At 55.9% G+C, this 19,374-nt stretch overlaps 1 protein-coding gene across 1 annotated transcript in view; it reads left to right on the top strand.

The window, feature by feature from the left end:
* Positions 1-6,522: 6,522 nt before the first annotated feature.
* LOC138754708 (discoidin domain-containing receptor 2-like) overlaps positions 6,523-19,374 on the top strand; it is a 126,154-nt gene continuing 113,302 nt past the window's right edge. The window contains exon 1 of the mRNA XM_069919424.1: positions 6,523-6,609. The gene's annotated coding sequence lies outside the window, so the exon portion shown is untranslated. The remainder of the gene's footprint in view (positions 6,610-19,374) is intronic.

Genomic DNA, 19,374 nt, shown 5'->3' on the forward strand with positions numbered 1-19,374 from the left:
GGTTAGCTTTCAAGGTTCAGGTCGTGCGTGAGGTGAAGTTGCATATACTGTCATATACTTACACAGGCCGGGAGTAGAGCCAGTTGGGGCTGGGAACCACGTACGAGAACCATGTACGAGAGAGTTATTCGGGGCGGGATGGGGAGAGCGAACAGCGTCTCTTGCACAGAATCGCGTGGGGAGGAGGGTGGCGGTGACTTGCGAGCCAATGCAAGAGGCGTTTAAGGGGTTGTTTCTGACATTCAAGGGGTAGAAGAGAAATGAGGATCGACGGGGCACTGGCGAGACCTTATTTGGAGTAACCGTGTGCAGTTTTGACCCCTTATCTTGGAAGGGATGCGATGATACTGGAGAGAGTTCAGTAATTTACCAGGATGTTGCATGGATTGAGAGGTGAGGTCAGCAGAGCTGGGACTTTTCTCTTTGGAGTCAAGAAGGGTGAGAGGAGACTTAATAGAGGCCGAGGAGGTTCTAAGAGGCAGAGATAAGGCGAACGGGCAGCTCCTGTTTCCCCTTGGACGGGAGTAGGAAAAGGGAAGGGAGGAAGTTTCTTCCCTTCAGCCATCAGGAGCCCCAGATCGGTGCTGTCGGTGAACACACAAAATTGTCCGCCGCGGGCGGGGGGGGGGGGGGGGAATATAAATAACCTGCGTTATCGGACCTGAGCCCTTTCATCAAGGTGCGAGCAAAGAGCGGGCAGGCACCCGGATAAAAAAAAAAGTGGGGAGGGGGAGGAGGACAGACCAACAGCCAAGAGGCCTTCGGACAAGGATCGGAGGGCAGGAGAGAGGTGAGAGTTGATTTCGACAGGTGGGGGGGGGGGGTGTGAAGCTCTGTGAATGCAGAGCCGGAGGGAAGGAGACGGTGACCGCGGCAGCGGGGCCAGCGAGGGGCTCTGAGGCTTAAGGACAGGCAGGCAGCGGGGCTGTTGGTGACTCAAGGCGAGGAACCCGTGCTGGTGATTGCGGTCAAGGGGCTCGCCCTCAGCTGCGGACTGCTGGAGACCTACCGAAGGGGCACCGACCGGGGCATCGGATGCAAGAGGGTCAAGGGGTTCCTGATCCTGTCGGAGGCTTGGATCTGGAGCTCGGGTCGGCGATGGTTTGGATTGAAGACTGCATGGCCGTGGGAGCTGAGTCCTCGGACACTCGGTGACCCTGGTGTCGGGTCGGGGGGGGGGGGGGGTCCTCCCTGACTATAAGGGACGCCGGGCAATTTCTGCTGATGGCAAATCTTTGCCCTCAGGAAATGTGGAGAACTTTTACCCATGTGCCAGATGATCCATTTGGACGCCAGATGGCAGTATTTTCCCATTAGTGGCTGCAGGCCTGTCACACGGCCCAGACTGGAGTCCCGACCACCGGGACGAGGAAGCCACTCTGTCCATCGCGACTGTCACAGAGCCATTTCCCCTTTCCTAAGATCATCTTTCATTATTTAACCAACTGAGGGTTATTATAATAAGCAGTATTGGAGGCGTGAAACAGAGGCCATTCGGTCCACTGTCTGTGCTGTCCCATCACAGATCCCATTTGATTCCACCACCCCCTCCCCAACATTCCCATTAAATTTCCCAGATTTTACCGCTCACTTACACACGAGACGTCCTCTACAGTGGCAATGTAGACATCACCCCCCCCCCCCACACTGTCACAGACCCCGCGGTTACACTGCCAGCTCCTTTAAAAGGCCATATTCCTCCTTCGCTATTTATTACTATTTTCCCTCTTGCAAAGGGGTCATTTAATGCAAATGTATTGTTTATTATTATATTTTACGGAGAGCTGCAGCAAATGAGAAGAATGTCAGAACACTTGAACACTGTGCTTGTGTATGATGATGGACTGTCAATGGGTGAGGCATAGATGAATGACACCTGGTCAAAGGTCAGACGTGATAGAGTTAGGATGGGCTGGTGGGGCCGAAGGCCTCGTGGTCTTGCAATGTGTCTCTGAGATGAAAAGTGTGCTGTCCGTCTGCATCACAGCCTGGTTAAGGGGGCACCAATACTTCTGAGGGTAGAGCCCCGCGCAAAAACGTTGTAGACACAGCCCAGGACATCAGAGGCCAAAACCCTCCCCACCGTCGGGAACATCAGCGGGGAACGCTGCCGTCGGAGGGCAGCAGTGATCATCAAGGATCCATACCCCCCCCCCCCCTACAAGACACACCACCAGGTTCAGGAACAGCGGCTCCCCCTCCATCAGACACCTCAATGACAAACTCAATCGGGGACTCATTTAAAGACTCTTACTTGTGGACTTTGATTTTTTTTTCTCTTGCACAGTCAGTTTGTTAACATTTCTTTATCTGTTAACATGTATGCACCATGTACAGTGGTAATACCGCCTGGCCCACAGTAAAATAATCTCAGGGTTCTAAGTATATCATGTATGTATTTTGACGTTAAATCTGAATCTGTTCCCCACACAGCAAATGACAACAGGCCTGAGCTCGTTCACTTCAAAGCTCTCGGCTCGCAGATGCTCCCCGTGATCTGGTCACCTCTGTGTGGGAAAGAGGGAACACTGTTTACCAGCTGCTGACAGCTGTCAGCGTGTGGGACAGGCTCAGCTGTCTTCAGTCGCCCCCGCATTCTGTCTCGCTGACGCTGCCTGTGTTCTCCTCTGGCTGCCCACCAGAGGACACGGAGCCTGCCGCCACCATCTCTGCAGCAGAGCTCTGGGGCGTGGAGCTGCAGAGACCCCGCCCCTTCATCTGCGAGGCGGCTGGTTCGGGTGGGGGGTTCCACGGGGAGGTGGGGTGGGGGTGGTGTCCCGGGGGGTCTCCCAGCAGCAATCAGGATCGGGCACACGTGCGTACACACACACACCACACCCTACACACAACCATACTACATGCACACATAAACAACCACAGACACACAACCACACACACTCAGACAAAACAGAACAAGAGGAGAACTTTCTTCAGCCAGAGGGTGGTGAATTTACGGAATGTGATGACACAGACAGCTGTGGAGGCCAAGTTATTGGGTAGCTTTAAAGGAAAGCCTGGTAAGTGGAGTCTCACAGGTTATGGGGAGGATGTGAGAGAAGGGAGGAAAAATAAATCAGCCATGACTTGAAGAGCAGAGAAGACTTGATGGGCTGAATGGCCTAATTTTAGTCCTGCAAGTTCTGGTCCAGAAGAAATGGTAGAGATGGGGACAGCAGCAAAAGGTCCATGGATTGGAAAGGTTTGGACAGATATGAGCCAAACGCAGGCAAGTGGGATAAGTTTGGATGGACCACCTGGCTGCTGTGGAATATCAATGCTTCAGGAAGTGTTAATGACCTTGAAACAGAGCTTATAAATATCACATGATTTCAACTGATTCTTTCTCTCTCTGCAACATTCTACTCTGCATTATGCTTTACTTTGGTCGACCTAAGTCAAGTTTATTGTCATCCGATTGTACAACCTGACGAAGCAGCATCCTCTGGTCCTTGGTGTAAAACATGCAGACACACAACCAGACATAACTCACATACAGACAAACAATACAGAGGCAGGACAAGTATTTCATCAATACCAGTGGTTTTCAAACTTTTGCTTTCCAATCATGTACCACCTTATGTAGCGGTCAGCGCAAAACCTTTACTGTGCCAGTGATGGGTTTGAATTCTGCACTTGTCTGTAAGGAGTTTGTACGTTCTCCCCGTGTCTGTGTGGGTTTTCCCCAGCGGCTCTGGTTTCCTCCCATCGTTCGAAACATACCAGGGGTTGTGGGTTAATGAGGATATAATCCCTTACTAATCACAGAGCACCTATGGCAAAGGGATTACTTAAGGTGGTATGTGAGTGGAAAGAAAAGTTTGAAAACCACTAATCGATACATATAAATAGATATTGTTTAGTAAATATGAGAGTTTCGGAGGGTCAGTATGAGCAGTTCCTTTGGTCGTTCAGTGTTCTCATTGCCTGTGGGGAGAAGCTGTTCCTCAGCCTGGTGGAGCTGGCTCTGATCCTCCTGTATCTCTTCCCCGACAGGAGCAGCTGAAAAGATACTGTGCATCTTTGTGGAAGGGGTCCTCGATAATTTTGCACTGCCATTGGTAGATCACATCAATGTGGGGGGAGACCCCAGGGATCCTCTTATGGTCTTGAGGTTGACCTCCAATCCATTTCTCTGCAGCAACCGTACCCACACTGTGATGAGTTGGTAGAGGTTGACTTTCCTGAATAGCACCCAAGATATCTCACTCCCTCTCAGTCAACAATTCAATAATAAAAGTCAACAGTTTCTCCCACCACAAACACTGGACTCAGCGGCACCCCCACCCCACAGGATTTAGAGGCCCGTGTTCAGGTTCTGTTTGCTGATTGATGGAGCTTTGGGGCAACTTAATGAGGGAGGGAAGAAAAGAGGAGGGGGAGGGAGAGGCGGGATGGAGAGAGAAAGGTGGGAGGGAGAAGCGGAGTGAGGGGGAGGGAGAGGGAAAGGCAGGAGGGGAGAGGGGAATAAGGAAGGGGAGGGAGAGGGGGATCTGAGGGAAGGGGAGAGAGCGGAGAGGAGAGAGGGTGGGAAAGGTGGGAGTGCGAGGGAAAGGCGGGAGGGGGAGGGGAGAAGGAAAGGGGAGGGAGGAAAGGTTGGAGGAGGGGGGAGTGAGAAGGGAGGGAAAGGTGGGAGGAGAGGGGTAGTGAGAAGGGAAGGGGAGGGAGGGGGAGAAGGGAAGGGGAGGGAGGGGGAGAAGGGGAGGGAGGGGGAGAAGGGGAGGGAGGGGGCGAAGGGAAGGGGAGGGAGGGGGCGAAGGGAAGGGGAGGGAGGGGGCGAAGGGAAGGGGAGGGAGGGGGCGAAGGGAAGGGGAGGGAGGGGGCGAAGGGAAGGGGAGGGAGGGGCGAAGGGAAGGGGAGGGAGGGGGCGTAGGGAAGGGGAGGGAGGGGGCGAAGGGAAGGGGAGGGAGGGGGCGAAGGGAAGGGGAGGGAGGGGGAGAAGGGAAGGGGAGGGAGGGGGAGAAGGGAAGGGGAGGGAGGGGGAGAAGGGAAGGGGAGGGAGGGGGAGAAGGGAAGGGGAGGGAGGGGGAGAAGGGAAGGGGAGGGAGGGGGAGAAGGGAAGGGGAGGGAGGGGGAGAAGGGAAGGGAAGAAGGAAAGGGGAGGGGGTTGTGAGAGGGAAAGGCGGGAGGGAGGGAGAGAGAGGGAAAGGCGGGAGGGAGGGAGAGAGGGAAAGGCGGGAGGGAGGGAGAGAGAGGGAAAGGCGGGAGGGAGGGAGAGAGAGGGAAAGGCGGGAGGGAGGGAGAGAGAGGGAAAGGCGGGAGGGAGGGAGAGAGAGGGAAAGGCGGGAGGGAGGGAGAGAGAGGGAAAGGCGGGAGGGAGGGAGAGAGAGGGAAAGGCGGGAGGGAGGGAGAGAGAGGGAAAGGCGGGAGGGAGGGAGAGAGAGGGAAAGGCGGGAGGGAGGGAGAGAGAGGGAAAGGCGGGAGGGAGGGAGAGAGAGGGAAAGGCGGGAGGGAGGGAGAGAGAGGGAGAGGCGGGAGGGAGGGAGAGAGAGGGAGAGGCGGGTGGGAGAGAGGGAGAGGCGGGTGGGAGAGGCGGGTGGGAGGGAGGGAGAGGGAAAGGCGGGAGGGAGAGGGAAGGGGAGAATGAATGGGAGAGAGGGAGAAGATTTATGGGGGAGGGGAGAGGGAAGAGGAGAAGAGAGGGGAAACAGTTAGAGAGGGATGAAGTGAGAGAAGGGTAGGGAGGGGGAAAATGGGGTGATGAGAGGGAGGGAGGAGGGAGACAGGAGTGAAGGGAAAGTAAAAGGGGTGAGGAAGGAGAACAGAGAGGGAAAATAAGGGAGAGAGGAAGGCAGAGAGAGGAGCGGATGAGAGGGGAGATATGGGATGAGGAGGCAAGAGAGGGGAGGGGGAGAAAGAAAGGGGGAGTGAATGAGAGGGGAGGGGAGAGGGAAAGTAGGGGGAAATGCGAGAAGGAGAGGGGGAGAGAAAGGGCGAGTGAATGAGAAAGGAAGAGAAGGGGGAAATGCGAGGAGAGAAAGGGGGAGTGAATGAGAGAAGCGGAGGGTTGAGAGGGAGAGAAGGGGAAATGCGAGAAGGAGAGAGAAAGCGGGAGTGAATGAGAGAGAAGGGGAGGGGAGAGAGGGAGAGAAGGGGGAAATGCGAAAAGGAGAGGGGAGAGAGAAAGGGCGTGAATGAGAGAGAAGGGGAGGGGAGAGAGGGAGAGAAGGGGGAAATGCGAGAAGGAGAGGGGGAGAGAGAAAGGGCGAGTGAATGAGAGAGAAGGGGAGGGGAGAGAGAGGGACCGCCAGAAAGAGAGAGAGAGAAACGGGAAAAGAGGTGTAGGAGGGAGAGAGAGAGAGAGAGAGAGAGAGAGAGGTGGGGGAGGGTCGTGGGGGAGGAGGCGGCGCCAGCCGGAGGAATCGATGCATCGCCAGCCCGGGAAGCGCTCAGTTGCCGCAGGCAGCACGGAGCGAGCAGGAGTCGCAGACACAAAGGAGAGCGGGCGCCGGCAGGGCGAGCGGACTTGTCGGGGGCCAACACGCCAGCCTCTCGGCGCTCGGGTCGGAGCAACGGTGCCCGGTCCCGGCACCTGGCCCATGGAGCCGGGGAAGGCTGGCCGCCGCCGCCCGCTCAGCTGGGTCCCGGAGAGCAGCAGGCAGCCTGCCCGAGGTTAGTCCGTTCACCGGCTCCCGCCGGGCGCTTCGGCCCATCGAGGGCGTGCAAGCCCACAGCTCTCCCCCGTGCACCCAGGGAGAATGCACAGCTGGAGAGCGTGCAAACTCCACATCGACAGCAGCAGTTCGAACGCTGGTCTCTGGCGCCGCTGTCCCGCTAAGGGTTAGTGTGGAGGGGTTGGGGGTAACACGGTGAATAGTCACAGTAATAGGCCCTTTGGCCCATTTGGTGTCTGCTAGCCCTCAAATTCCCATCCATACTACTGCTGGTCCCTAGATTTGGCCCATGGGGGGAGGAGTGAGACAGGGGGAGAGTGAGAGCTAGGGTATGGGAAAGAGGGGGGAGTGAGAGCTGGGGTATGGGAGAGAGGGGGGAGTGAGAGCTGGGATACGTGGGAGAGGGGGAGTGAGAGCTGGGGTATGTGGGAGAGGGGGGTGGGAGAGATGGAGTGAGAGAGGGGAAGTGAGGGACTGTAGAAGAGGGGAGGGTGTATGTGAAGGAGAGGAGGGAAGAATCAGGTGAGAGAGGTGATGAGGAAGGGAGGAGGAAGAGAGGGGAGAATCTGGGGGAGGGATGGATGAAAAGGTGGCCCATGTTTTAACCCCCCCCATCCAGTGCAAATACCCACCCTTCACCTTTCCCCAATGTTCTCCAAACTCATCACATCACATTCCTCCATGCCATTCCTTTGCTGAAGAGTGATCCGATGAATCCCAATCTTCCCTGTCCCTAAACTTAAAACGCATCTGGATCCCCTCCTTCCTCTTCCTTTCGCCATCCAACCCCATCTTAGTGGCCCACCTGGAGACTGGGAGCTTCACTCTGAATCCCTTCCCCCACCCCCCCTTTGAACCCATGTTCCCAACCGTATGGACGTGATCATCCTCTGGACTCCAGAGTTCACCTCGAGCACCAGTTTCACGTTACCTCACTCATGTAAATCTTCTCGAATCTGGGCCAGTGCGATCATCAGTGTTGAATCATAACCAGCGGAGCAGCAGATCTTCGTCCCACTCACTAAGAGGGTTGCTGCCCGCACCGGGTGATACCATCAGAGGGGATGACCCTAAAATGACTGTCTATAAATGTTTGTGTGGTGTTTCAGCAGAAGGTTATTATTTTTTATAACAACAAAAACATTTTCCGTCAGCCCAGCTGACATGTATCAAGGCTAAAACCCGATGCTCGTTTACGTTTCAAATCTCCGGTCAGAGTTGTCGTTATGACCCAATGACAACGACGCTTCGAAGCCAGTGGTTTCGCCCACATAATCAAGCGCTGTTGTTTTTGTTGCTGCTGGTGTCTTTACAGTCGCTGCTTTGGTCAAATGTTCTGGTGTTTTAGCTAGAATATTGTGGTCATTAGTAATTGTAAGCTGTAATCAATCACTTTTTTTGAGAATGAAGTCGTAATTAAAGGAAGAGAAGGGGAAAAAAAAGCTTCAGATCAGTTACTCTGTTATGGGGGAGGTGACACCAGGAGTTACCGCACTGGGTGACACCAACCCTCGTGACGCCACTGGTCCCACTGCCATCAGGAAGGAGGTACAGGAGATCAAACTCGGGACCGTCAGGTTTGGGCACAGGCTGTGAAGTTAATGAACACCATCCTGTAACCTTAACTCTCACAAATGAAATGAGCAAATTATTCTGAAAGGTTTATACAGATATATTTGATATATCTTGCTATGTGATTATTGTTTGGGCCGTGGTCCGGCTTCGTCTGGTTGTGTTTTGTACAGTCAGATAATAATGAATGAATTGGCGGGGTGGCTCCCACAGCCCATCCAAGTGATGTCGGGGCATCTTGGTGGCACAGCAGGTCGAGCCGCTGCCTCGGGGAACCCGGGGTTCATCCCCGCTTTCGGCGCCGCCTGCTTCCCCCCCCCGTGACCTTGTGGGTTTACATCACTGGCCCCCAGTGTGGGGGGGAGGGGGTAGAATCCGCGGAGAACGGGTGGCTGCTGGGAATGGGTGGGGAAATCCAACAGGAGCAGGGTTGGATGGTGTGGGCTAGCATGGGCATGGTGGGCTGGAGGGCTGTGTGTCTTTATGAGGAATGGGGTGGGGGATTTGGAGTCCACTGCCAGCACTGCGTGCTTGCATAATGTCTGCATGCGTGTATTTGTCTGTATACACATGCATATTGTGTATTCTGTGTTCAAACACCTGAGGAGATCTGTGCAAAGTGAGGGGAGGAAAGGTAAGGGAGACATCAGGGATATAGACACCTCTGTTCTCACTGCTGCCATCAGGAAAGAGGTATCAGTGCCACCAGACTCGCACCACCAGGTCCAGGAACAGCTGCTCCCCCTCCACCCTCAGACTCCTCAACGACAAACTCAATCAAGGACTCGTTTAAGGACTTCGACTTCTGCACTTTATTGATTTTCCTCTCTGTATTGCTCAGTCAGTTTGTTTACATTTCTTTATCTGTTTACGCTGTGTGCAGTTTTTTTTGCTCTACCGATAAGTGGTAATTCTGCCTGGCCCGCAGGTAAAAGAATCCCAGGGTTGTACGCGCTCTGACCATAAATCTGAATATGAAGATTGTGGGGGCTGGGAATGCTTCGCTAAGGGCTGGGGTGGAGACTGGAACATTCGGGGAATTTAATTAACTCTGAGATGGTCCCATGGATGGAAGCAAAATAGAGGGGGGTTTACAAGTGTGAGGTAAGGAAGGTTTAGATGGTGAGTTGGTTAATATGGGTCAGCACAACATCACGGGCTGAAGGGCCTGTGCTGGAATGCTCAATGTTTATTGTATGTGTGCGTACGTTTGTGTGGGTGTGAGAGGGAGAGAGGCAGTGGCAAAGGTAGAGAGAATTCAAGATTCCTTCATTGACATGTAATAAAAACAGTGCTACATTCCACGGAATTTGCTTTTGTCTGCATTAAGGCAGATTTGTCTGATGTGCCTCTTACAGTCAGAGAAAGAGAAGCAGACGTTTCCCCCCTCCCCACCCACCAGAGTTACTGTGTGTCTGAGGATTCGACCCCTCAAACATACAGTACAGAGCCGAGCCTCCGACACAGTCAGGAAGCCTTCAGTTCCCCTCACATCCCGATTCTGACACCCGATGCCCCTTCAGCCAGTCTCCGGCAGTCGGCTGCCCGGTGTGAATCCCTTGCCTGCAGCCCCGCGTGGGTCACTCGCCTCGGGAGAATTCCACCCATCTCTGCCATGTGAAGACAGGTGCTAGTTTGTCCACAGCCAGGATGAACTTTCCAGGGTAAAAATGTCTGCTTCAATATTCAATATATTGTCATGTAATAAAGACGGTGTAATATTACACTGAACTTGTTTTCGTCTGCAGTAAGGTGGACGGGTTCGCCGTCGGCAAAAATTGCCTGAGGCGCCCCCCCCCCCACTTTACAGTCAGAGAAAGAGAGTTCCCCTCAGAGTCGTCGAGTGTCCGTGGATTCGCCTCCAGTCCAAACCATCGGCAGCCTGAGCTCCAGATCCCAACCTTCAAGACGATGTGTTACAGGGAAAGGTTCAACAGCTTCATACATTATTCCCTGGAGCGTAGAAGAATGAAGGGAGATTTGCTAGAGGTGTTTAAAATTATGAGGGGGGGGATAGACAGAGTAAATGTAGGTTGGCTTTTTCCCACTGAGGGTAGGTGAGATACAAACCCATGTCAAGGGTGAAAGGGGAAAAGTTTAGGGAGAACTTCACTCAGAGAGAACTGAAGTGGTGAACACGGGCTCAGATATAATACAAGAAGAATTTGGACAGGTACGTGGATGGAGGGCTAAGGGCTGGGCAAGAAAAGAGTGGTTTGGCACGGACTAGAAGGGCCAAAGTGGCCTGTTACTGCACTGTAATTGCTCTATGGTTCTGTGTGTTTGAGAGAGGGGGGATGTGTGAGGCATGTTTTTTAAGAGCAGTGGGTGCCTCAAACAGGGTCATGGTGGAAGCAGATGTAGTGGCAGCATTTAAGAGGATTCTAGCTCGACATGCGGGTATCAGAAGGGATGGAAGGATGTGATCGTTTGCAAAGAATCATGTCCAGTACAAATACTGTGGGCAGAAGGGCTTGTCCTGTGTTCTGTGTTTAAAAACTATGAACTTGGTCTGCATGGGTTAGAGTTCAGTGGAAGTAAGATCTTGACACAGAAGAAACTCAGCAGGTCAAACTGTGTACATTATAAAGATGTGTTACCAACATTTCAGGCTTGAGCCCTTCATCGACGTTGATGCCTCTGGGCAGATTTGGAGGAGGAGAAAGGTCTTTGAGGCTTGGGCGCAAAGCATTCGAAGTAAGGGCGTGATGAGGCGGGACTGCGATGCTTTCATAGGCAAGGGTATCAGATCATGTCGACGTGTCCCTTCAAACCCACAACCCTCCTGGGTCACCAGAGAGGGGTTAGACCAAATCAGCCCTGAACTTGGTGCAATATAACAGAGTCCCGTGTCCAGAGGATGGTGTAAAAAGTGCTGTACACGGGAGGGGGAATGGGGAATGCAATAGAGACCTGTGTATGTGGGTGATGTAACTGAGCCTTGCATATAGCGTGAGTCAAGATATTACCTTGAACTCAGCAGGTCGTGTAATTGAACCCTGCATATAAGGCACGGTGTAATTGAGCCCCGTGTACAAGGCGCAGTATAATTGAGCCCCGTGTATAAGACGCGGTGTAATTGAGCCCTGTGTACAAGACGCAGTGTAACTGAGCCCTGTGTACAAGGCGTAATGTAATCGAGCCCTGTGTACAAGGCGCGATGTAATTGAGCCCTGTGTACAAGATGCGGTGTAATTGAGCCTTGGGTTCAGAGGTGCATGTGGCCCTGCATACAAGGGAGTGTATCTGAGCCTTGAGTACAGGGGAATGTATTTGAGCCCTGGGTACAGGGGCGAGTATTTGAGCCCTGCGTACGGGGGGGTTGTATCTGAGCCCTGCGTACGGGGGGGTTGTATCTGAGCCCTGCGTACGGGGCAGTTGTATCTGAGCCCTGTGTACGGGAGCATGTATCTGAGCCCTGCGTACGAGGGCATGTATCTGAGCCCTGCGTACGGGGGGTGTGTCTGAGCCATGCGTACAATGGGGTGTGTAATGGACCGTTTTGTTCAGACGATGACATACTGGAGCCGAGAGCTCAGACGAGAGCAGGATGATGTAACAGACACTGCCCAGCAAGTGGCCGACAGCTGCTCACAGACACTCAAAGAGCACCCTGTGACAGCAGCCGTCGCTGCATAGTGGGAAGTTGACGTAAGTGCCTTGCACACCTGACCCAGTGGCGTTCCTCCTAAAGGACATGGGGGTGGGGGGTGTGGAATAGTGCTCCCGGATATCGTGGAGGAGAGGCGGGTGACGGCGTCAGGGCAGACTCCGACACATCAGAAAGAAGAAGCGGTGGCGGGGGGGGGGGGTGGGGGGGAAGCTCAGACCATCGTCTGTGGAGAAAGACGTTCAGTCAGGGTCAACCCGAAATGTGGGCTGGCCATCTCTCTCTCCATGGAGTCCCTCCAACCTCCCTCCATCCAGTCTGTGTTTTGTGTGACGTGCGAGAGCATCTGGCATTCGGGATGGGATTGGTTGGAGAATGTGTCAACGCAGGTGGTGAAGATCTGTACGAACTAATGGTGAGGCCGCATCTGGGGCACTGGGCACAGATCTTGTCTCCGTTCCTGAGGAAGGATGGACTGGCTCTGGAGGCGGTTCCAGAGGAGGTTGGTTCCACAGATGAGGGGGTTGGCCTATGAGGAGAGATGGAGGCGTCTGGGACTGTACTCGCTGGGATTTGGAAGAACGAGAGAGGATCTTATAGAAATGTATAAAATTATGAAAGACGTAGATAAGATAGAGGTTGGTATGTTGTTCCCATCGGTGTGGGGAGACCAGAACTAGGGGACACGGTTTCAAGATCTAGGGTAATGGATTTAGGACGAAGATGAGGAGGAACTGCTTTTCCTGGGGTGGGGTGGGGGGGGGGGGGGGAGTCTGTGGAATTTGCTGCCTGTTGAAGCAATGGAGGCGACCCCCCGTAAATACATTGAAGTCATTTTAAGGTTGGATGGATTTTTACATATTAAAGGATATGGGGGAAAGGCCGGTCGGTGGAGACAAGCCGCATCGAAAGGTGGAGCAGGGCTCGACGGGCGGGATGGCTGACCCCTACTCTTATTTCTCCTGTCCTTTGCGGCTGCTTCTTCCGTTCCGCTGGCGAGCGAGCCCTCCTCTGAGCTCCTACCCTTCAAAACGTGTCCTCCACCAGCTCCCACCTTGACCAACATTTTACAGGAGCACAGTTGAGAGCGTCCTGGATGGTAGCTGCAAAGCGTCGGACTGGACGTCAGTGCAGAGGATCGTCAAAAGGTCGAGAAGATCAGTTGGGTCTCCATTTCCTCTGTAGACGAGATTTAGAACATAGAACACCTCTGCACAGTACAGGCTCTTCAGCCCTCGATGTTGTGCCAACCCATATATTCCTTACAAAATGTACTGAACCCTCCCCACCCCGTAACCCTCTATTTTTCTTCCACTCGTGGGCCTGTCTAAGAGTCTCTTAAATGCCCTTAATATTTCAGCCCCCACCACCACCCCATTTACCGGAAGTGTTGTGTGTAAATGGGGCTCAGGTAATTATTGAAATCCCTTTCCATCCACGACGCAGGATTTTTGACTCTCCCCCACCAGGAAGGAAATGGGGGAGCATCAAAATCACGGCTGTCATAACACAACGTGTTAATTTAATTTTTAATATTGGCACGGTCACAAGCCCTTCCGGTCCGTGAGCCCAAGCGTCCCCGATTAACCTACCAACCCTATACGTTTTGAAGGGTGGGAGGAAACCGGAGGAAGCCCACGCAGGACACAAACTCCTTGCAGACCATGCCAGATTTGAGTGGGGTAACAGTGTTGCGCTGACCGCACCTTTGGTGTCTGGTTCGCACTGACTTGGGCACGGTTTGGTGCAGCGATGGAGTGTGGGTTTGCTAAATTGGCTGTCGGGCCTGTTTCCGTGCTGTCTGGCTCATCTCTGCATCTGGACAGGCAGGCCTGAAACATCGGCGATGTATCTTTGTCTCCTATGGACTCTGAAAGACCGGCTGAGTTCCTCCAGCATTTCAATGTGCTTTTACTACAATCACAGTGGTTGCAGACGTCTGTGTTTCATTTGCGTCTATACACCACGTCTGGGTCATCATTACAGCCACACGGTGGTGGATTTACCAATAGCCATACCTTGGGCAGTGAGATGGGGTGTGGGCACCTCACCAACCCACACACTCGTCCGACATCGTGGATACCCCGCGGGACGTGACTTGGGGGAGGGGGGAGGTTCCCGGGGAATACCTGGGCAAATCCTCGCTTGCTGGGCCCAGGGTGCCAGCAGCGAGAGCGTCCTTCTGGCCTTGGTCGTCGGATCCCAACCAGCTCCCCCGCCTGGCCCCACTAATCCCCTGATTTGCACGTGGGCTTGCCGATTTTCCGCCACGTGCTGGTGCCAGCCATCCATGAGAACGGCGCAGGGGAGGAATTTAATGCCTGTCACTTCCCACAGCTCGCTCTGGAACCTGCCAGGTGTTGGGCAGTAGACCAAGCTCTGGAGGGATGCCCAGCCATCTCCATGTGATCCGTGTGTAGGCAGGGGAAGGGGAGGGAAGGTGAAGAGAGGGGAGGACACTTGGTTCTGTCACTTCTGCTGGAGAGAGAGCGTGGGACTGATAGTTGCACGCACACTCACCCACAGACATACACGCACACACCCACAGACACGCGCACCCACAGACATGACAGATACCCACACACGCACACCCAAAGACGCCGCAGCCCCCCGCCGAGCCGCAGCCCCCCGCCGAGCCGCAGCCCCCCGCCGAGCCGCAGCCCCCCGCCGAGCCGCAGCCCCCCGCCGAGCCGCAGCCCCCCGCCGAGCCGCAGCCCCCCGCCGAGCCGCAGCCCCCCGCCGAGCCGCAGCCCCCCGCCGAGCCGCAGCCCCCCGCCGAGCCGCAGCCCCCCGCCGAGCCGCAGCCCCCCGCCGAGCCGCAGCCCCCCGCCGAGCCGCAGCCCCCCGCCGAGCCGCAGCCCCCCGCCGAGCCGCAGCCCCCCGCCGAGCCGCAGCCCCCCGCCGAGCCGCAGCCCCCCGCCGAGCCGCAGCCCCCCGCCGAGCCGCAGCCCCCCGCCGAGCCGCAGCCCCCCGCCGAGCCGCAGCCCCCCGCCGAGCCGCAGCCCCCCGCCGAGCCGCAGCCCCCCGCCGAGCCGCAGCCCCCCGCCGAGCCGCAGCCCCCCGCCGAGCCGCAGCCCCCCGCCGAGCCGCAGCCCCCCGCCGAGCCGCAGCCCCCCGCCGAGCCGCAGCCCCCCGCCGAGCCGCAGCCCCCCGCCGAGCCGCAGCCCCCCGCCGAGCCGCAGCCCCCCGCCGAGCCGCAGCCCCCCGCCGAGCCGCAGCCCCCCGCCGAGCCGCAGCCCCCCGCCGAGCCGCAGCCCCCCGCCGAGCCGCAGCCCCCCGCCGAGCCGCAGCCCCCCGCCGAGCCGCAGCCCCCCGCCGAGCCGCAGCCCCCCGCCGAGCCGCAGCCCCCCGCCGAGCCGCAGCCCCCCGCCGAGCCGCAGCCCCCCGCCGAGCCGCAGCCCCCCGCCGAGCCGCAGCCCCCCGCCGAGCCGCAGCCCCCCGCCGAGCCGCAGCCCCCCGCCGAGCCGCAGCCCCCCGCCGAGCCGCAGCCCCCCGCCGAGCCGCAGCCCCCCGCCGAGCCGCAGCCCCCCGCCGAGCCGCAGCCCCCCGCCGAGCCGCAGCCCCCCGCCGAGCCGCAGCCCCCCGCCGAGCCGCAGCCCCCCGCCGAGCCGCAGCCCCCCGCCGAGCCGCAGCCCCCCGCCGAGCCGCAGCCCCCCGCCGAGCCGCAGCCCCCCGCCGAGCCGCAGCCCCCCGCCGAGCCGCAGCCCCCCGCCGAGCCGCAGCCCCCCGCCGAGCCGCAGCCCCCCGCCGAGCCGCAGCCCCCCGCCGAGCCGCAGCCCCCCGCCGAGCCGCAGCCCCCCGCCGAGCCGCAGCCCCCCGCCGAGCCGCAGCCCCCCGCCGAGCCGCAGCCCCCCGCCGAGCCGCAGCCCCCCGCCGAGCCGCAGCCCCCCGCCGAGCCGCAGCCCCCCGCCGAGCCGCAGCCCCCCGCCGAGCCGCAGCCCCCCGCCGAGCCGCAGCCCCCCGCCGAGCCGCAGCCCCCCGCCGAGCCGCAGCCCCCCGCCGAGCCGCAGCCCCCCGCAGACATCACAGACACCCACATTGATACGCGCACAGACACACATACGTGCATAGACAGACACAGGCATGCACAGATGCATGTCCACACAGAGGATCGCACAGACACTTTTTGCAGTCAAGAGTCTTCTTCTGCCTCTCAGTAAACAAACGTGCTGGAGAAACCCAGCAGGTCAGGCAGCATCCCTGGGAAGTAAAGGGGAAGCAACGTTTCGGTCCTGGGCCCTCCATAAAGGTGCGAGCAAAGAGCAGAGGCAGCCTTGGGGTCCAAATCCATACATCTCTCAAGGTCGCCACACAGGTTCATCGGATAGTTAAGAAGGCTAATGGGATGCTGGGTTTGATTAGTTCAAGAGTCGAGAGGTCATGTGGCAACACTACAAATCTTTGGTGAGACCACACTTTATTACAGGAAGGATGTGGAGGTTATGTCGAGTGGGCAGAGGAGATTCACCAGGATGTTGCCTAGATTGGAGAATAAGTCTTATGAGGCAAGGTTAGCAGAGCTGGGACTTGTTTCTTTGGAGCGTAGAAGGATGAGAGGAGACTTACTAGAGGTCTAGAAGATTCTGAGAGGCGTGGATAAGGTGGACGGCCAGTGCCCATTTCCAGGGTGGGGACAGCAAACATCAGAGGACGTCTGTACAAAGTGAGGGGAGGGCAGTTTAGGGGAGACATCAGGGGGAAGCATTTTTACACAGAGAGTCATGGGGGCCTGGAATGTCTCGCCAGGGGTGGTGGTAGAGACTGGGATATTAGGTGAATTTAAGGGAGGCAGGCACATGGATGAAAGAAAAATGGAGGGTGATGAGGTAGGGAAGGTTTAATACTTTTTTGGGGGTAGGAATATATGGGTCAGTACAATAATGAGGGCCGAAGGGCCTGTGCCGTAGACTGTGTTTTTCCCCCGCCCATCAAATTGTCAGGTGTTGAAAAACGCCTCCGTTGGAACTGACTGTCGAGAATGAGGTGGGGGGGGGTAAGGTTCAGCCCCGCTCTCCACCTCCGCCTTCTCCTTTCAACTTTGGTTCCAGCCAGATTAAATTCCAATCCCCCCACCCCTGCCTCCAACTTCTCCCTCAGTTTTGTCCATCTCCTGCTTTCCCAACCCGCCCCCCTTCGCTCTGTCTCAAACACAGAGGGATAAGTTCATCGTGGTGGGGTGGGGTGGGGGGGCAGTCCCAAACGAGGAATGTGTGACTGATGGGTCTCGGTAAGATTAACCAGAGCAGCTGCTGAGAGAAGCAGAGAGAGAGAAACCTCGACCACGGCTGAAGCAGATTGTCGGGCCGCTCTTGGGGGCTCCGTGTAACCATTAGCCAATTAATTAGTCATTAAGAAAGGCGACATTAAGTTAATGGTGTGTTGTGAAGGAAATTGCCTTGAAGGATAGACAAGGCTGAACCTTCGTTATATTTGGCCTTGGTGTGAGACCGTAATTGGAGTGCTGTGTAGAGTTGGTGTCTTTAAGGAATGTGGCAAATGCATTGGGAACAGTCCAGGGAAGGTTGGCGAGACTGATAATCTTTCAGAATCAGAATTTATTGTTGTGAATGTGTCACAAAGTGATTTTTTTTTTTTGTGGCAATATTACAGATGCAAAATTGCTGTTAATTGCATTTTAAAAAAATTAGTACATTCCGGAATCTGATGGTGGAGGGGAGGAAGGCCGCCTTGTGCTGCCAGGCGCTCGCCTTCAGGCTCCTGAATCTCCTTCCCTGAAGATAGCAGAGTGAAGGGGGCCTGGCTTTGAGGGTGGGGTCCTTAAGGATAGAGGCCGCCTTCTTGAGGCACCTCCTCTTGTCGGCGTCCGTGCCAGAGTGGGGACTTGCGCTCGCAATGGTGCTAGCTGAGTTCACAATGCCCCTCTGTCATCTGTCCCCCGACCCCATGCATTGGGCGCCTCCAAGGCAGACAGTGATGCGGCCGGCCAGGACGCTCTCCACGGTGCACCTGCGGTAGTTTGCGAGCACCTCTGGTGATGCACCGAATCTCCTTGAGCTCCCAATGAAGTGTTGCCTGTGGGCCGAGCCTTCTCCGTGATTGCATCGACATGGAGGCCCCAGGACTGATCCTCGGAGATGTTGACACCCAGATATTTTGAAGGTTTTGACCCTCCCCACTGCTGACACCTTGATGGGGACTGATTTGTGGCCTCCTGAGTTCCACAATCACCTCCTTAGTTTTACTAACGTTGAGTGCAAGGTGGTTGCGGTAACACCACCCAGCAAGCTGATCCATCAGGGAAAATTAAGTATAATTCCTGTTCCCATTCGGGGAATCTCCTCAAGAACGGTTAGTGCAATACTGTTACAGTGCCAGCAACCAGGATTCGAACCCCGGAGTTTTTACGCTCTCTCTGAGTCTCCGTGGGTCTCCTATGGGTGCTCCGGTTTCCTCCCACCCTTCAAAGCGTACAGGGTCTGTCGGTCAATTTAAAAATAACTCCCGCCAACCATCGATGACGCTCGGAGCCCTCGTGGGACAATGGTCAGTCGTTCCTGTAGGCCGAGATTGCCTGCCGATTCACGCGCGTCCCCGGCTGTCTGGTGATTGAGTGCGAAGTGGTCCATCAGGCTACCTCTGCTCTCCTCCCTTTTCCGGGAAGTGTGGAGGCGAGCTTGACAATCCCCAGGGCTGCAAATCACAGTCAGCCGGCTCCTTTCTGTCTCTCAATGGCTTTGACGAGGACCTTTCAGGAAGAGAGATGGGGAGAGACTGTGTGTATGTGTCAGTCACACACTCCCCAGAAGGCCTGGTCAGAGCTGTTCAAATGCAGAAGGGAGCTGGCTGTCCGATTTGCAATCTCCTCTCTATCAGAATCAGGATTTTTTGTCATGGAATCCTGGGTTTTGCAGCTGCGTCACGAGGCAAACATTCATGTTATAACCATTTTGCAACATTACTACAAAAAACTTAAAATAATATTGCACAAAAAGTCAGACAGTGTCTTTGGTTCATTGATCGTTCAGAAATCTGATGGCGGAGGGGAAGGAACTGTCCTTGTGTCGCTGAGTGCTCGTCTTCAGGCTCCTGTACCTTTTCCCCGAGGATAGAGGCTGCTTTTTTAAGACGCCACGTCGTGTCGACGTCCTCAATGGAGTGAAGGCTGGTGCCCCTGATGTCGCAGGCCGAGTTAACAGAACAGTGAAATAAGAGGCCCTTCAGCTTACCTGTCTGTGCCAAGCCCCGTCTGTAGGTGCCAGAATCCAATCCTCTCTCTCTGGTGCGAGAAAGGCTAGCCTGACTGCGGTGAAAAGATGGGAACGCTGGAGGAAGTCAGCCGGTCTCGCAGCCTCCCTGGGAGGTAAAGGAAAGAAAAAGGCTTTCAAATGACCCTCACACCAGTAATGTTGTGTTAGCTCTGTCCCAGCCCATCACTCATCAGAACTTTGCCGTGTTTTTTTTCTCCCCTTACTGTACTATGTATGAGATGGCTCGCCAGACTGATCACCAAACAAACTCTCTCACTGCACCTTGGTTCATGCGACAATAGACAATTGAAAGCATTTCTCCTTGAGGTTGGCATAGCAGAGAGCACGACGCTGTTATGGCGCCAGCGGCCTG

This window comes from Narcine bancroftii, chromosome 2, assembly GCF_036971445.1.
Source record: "Narcine bancroftii isolate sNarBan1 chromosome 2, sNarBan1.hap1, whole genome shotgun sequence".
In the NCBI taxonomy this organism is placed as follows: Eukaryota; Metazoa; Chordata; class Chondrichthyes; order Torpediniformes; family Narcinidae; genus Narcine; species Narcine bancroftii.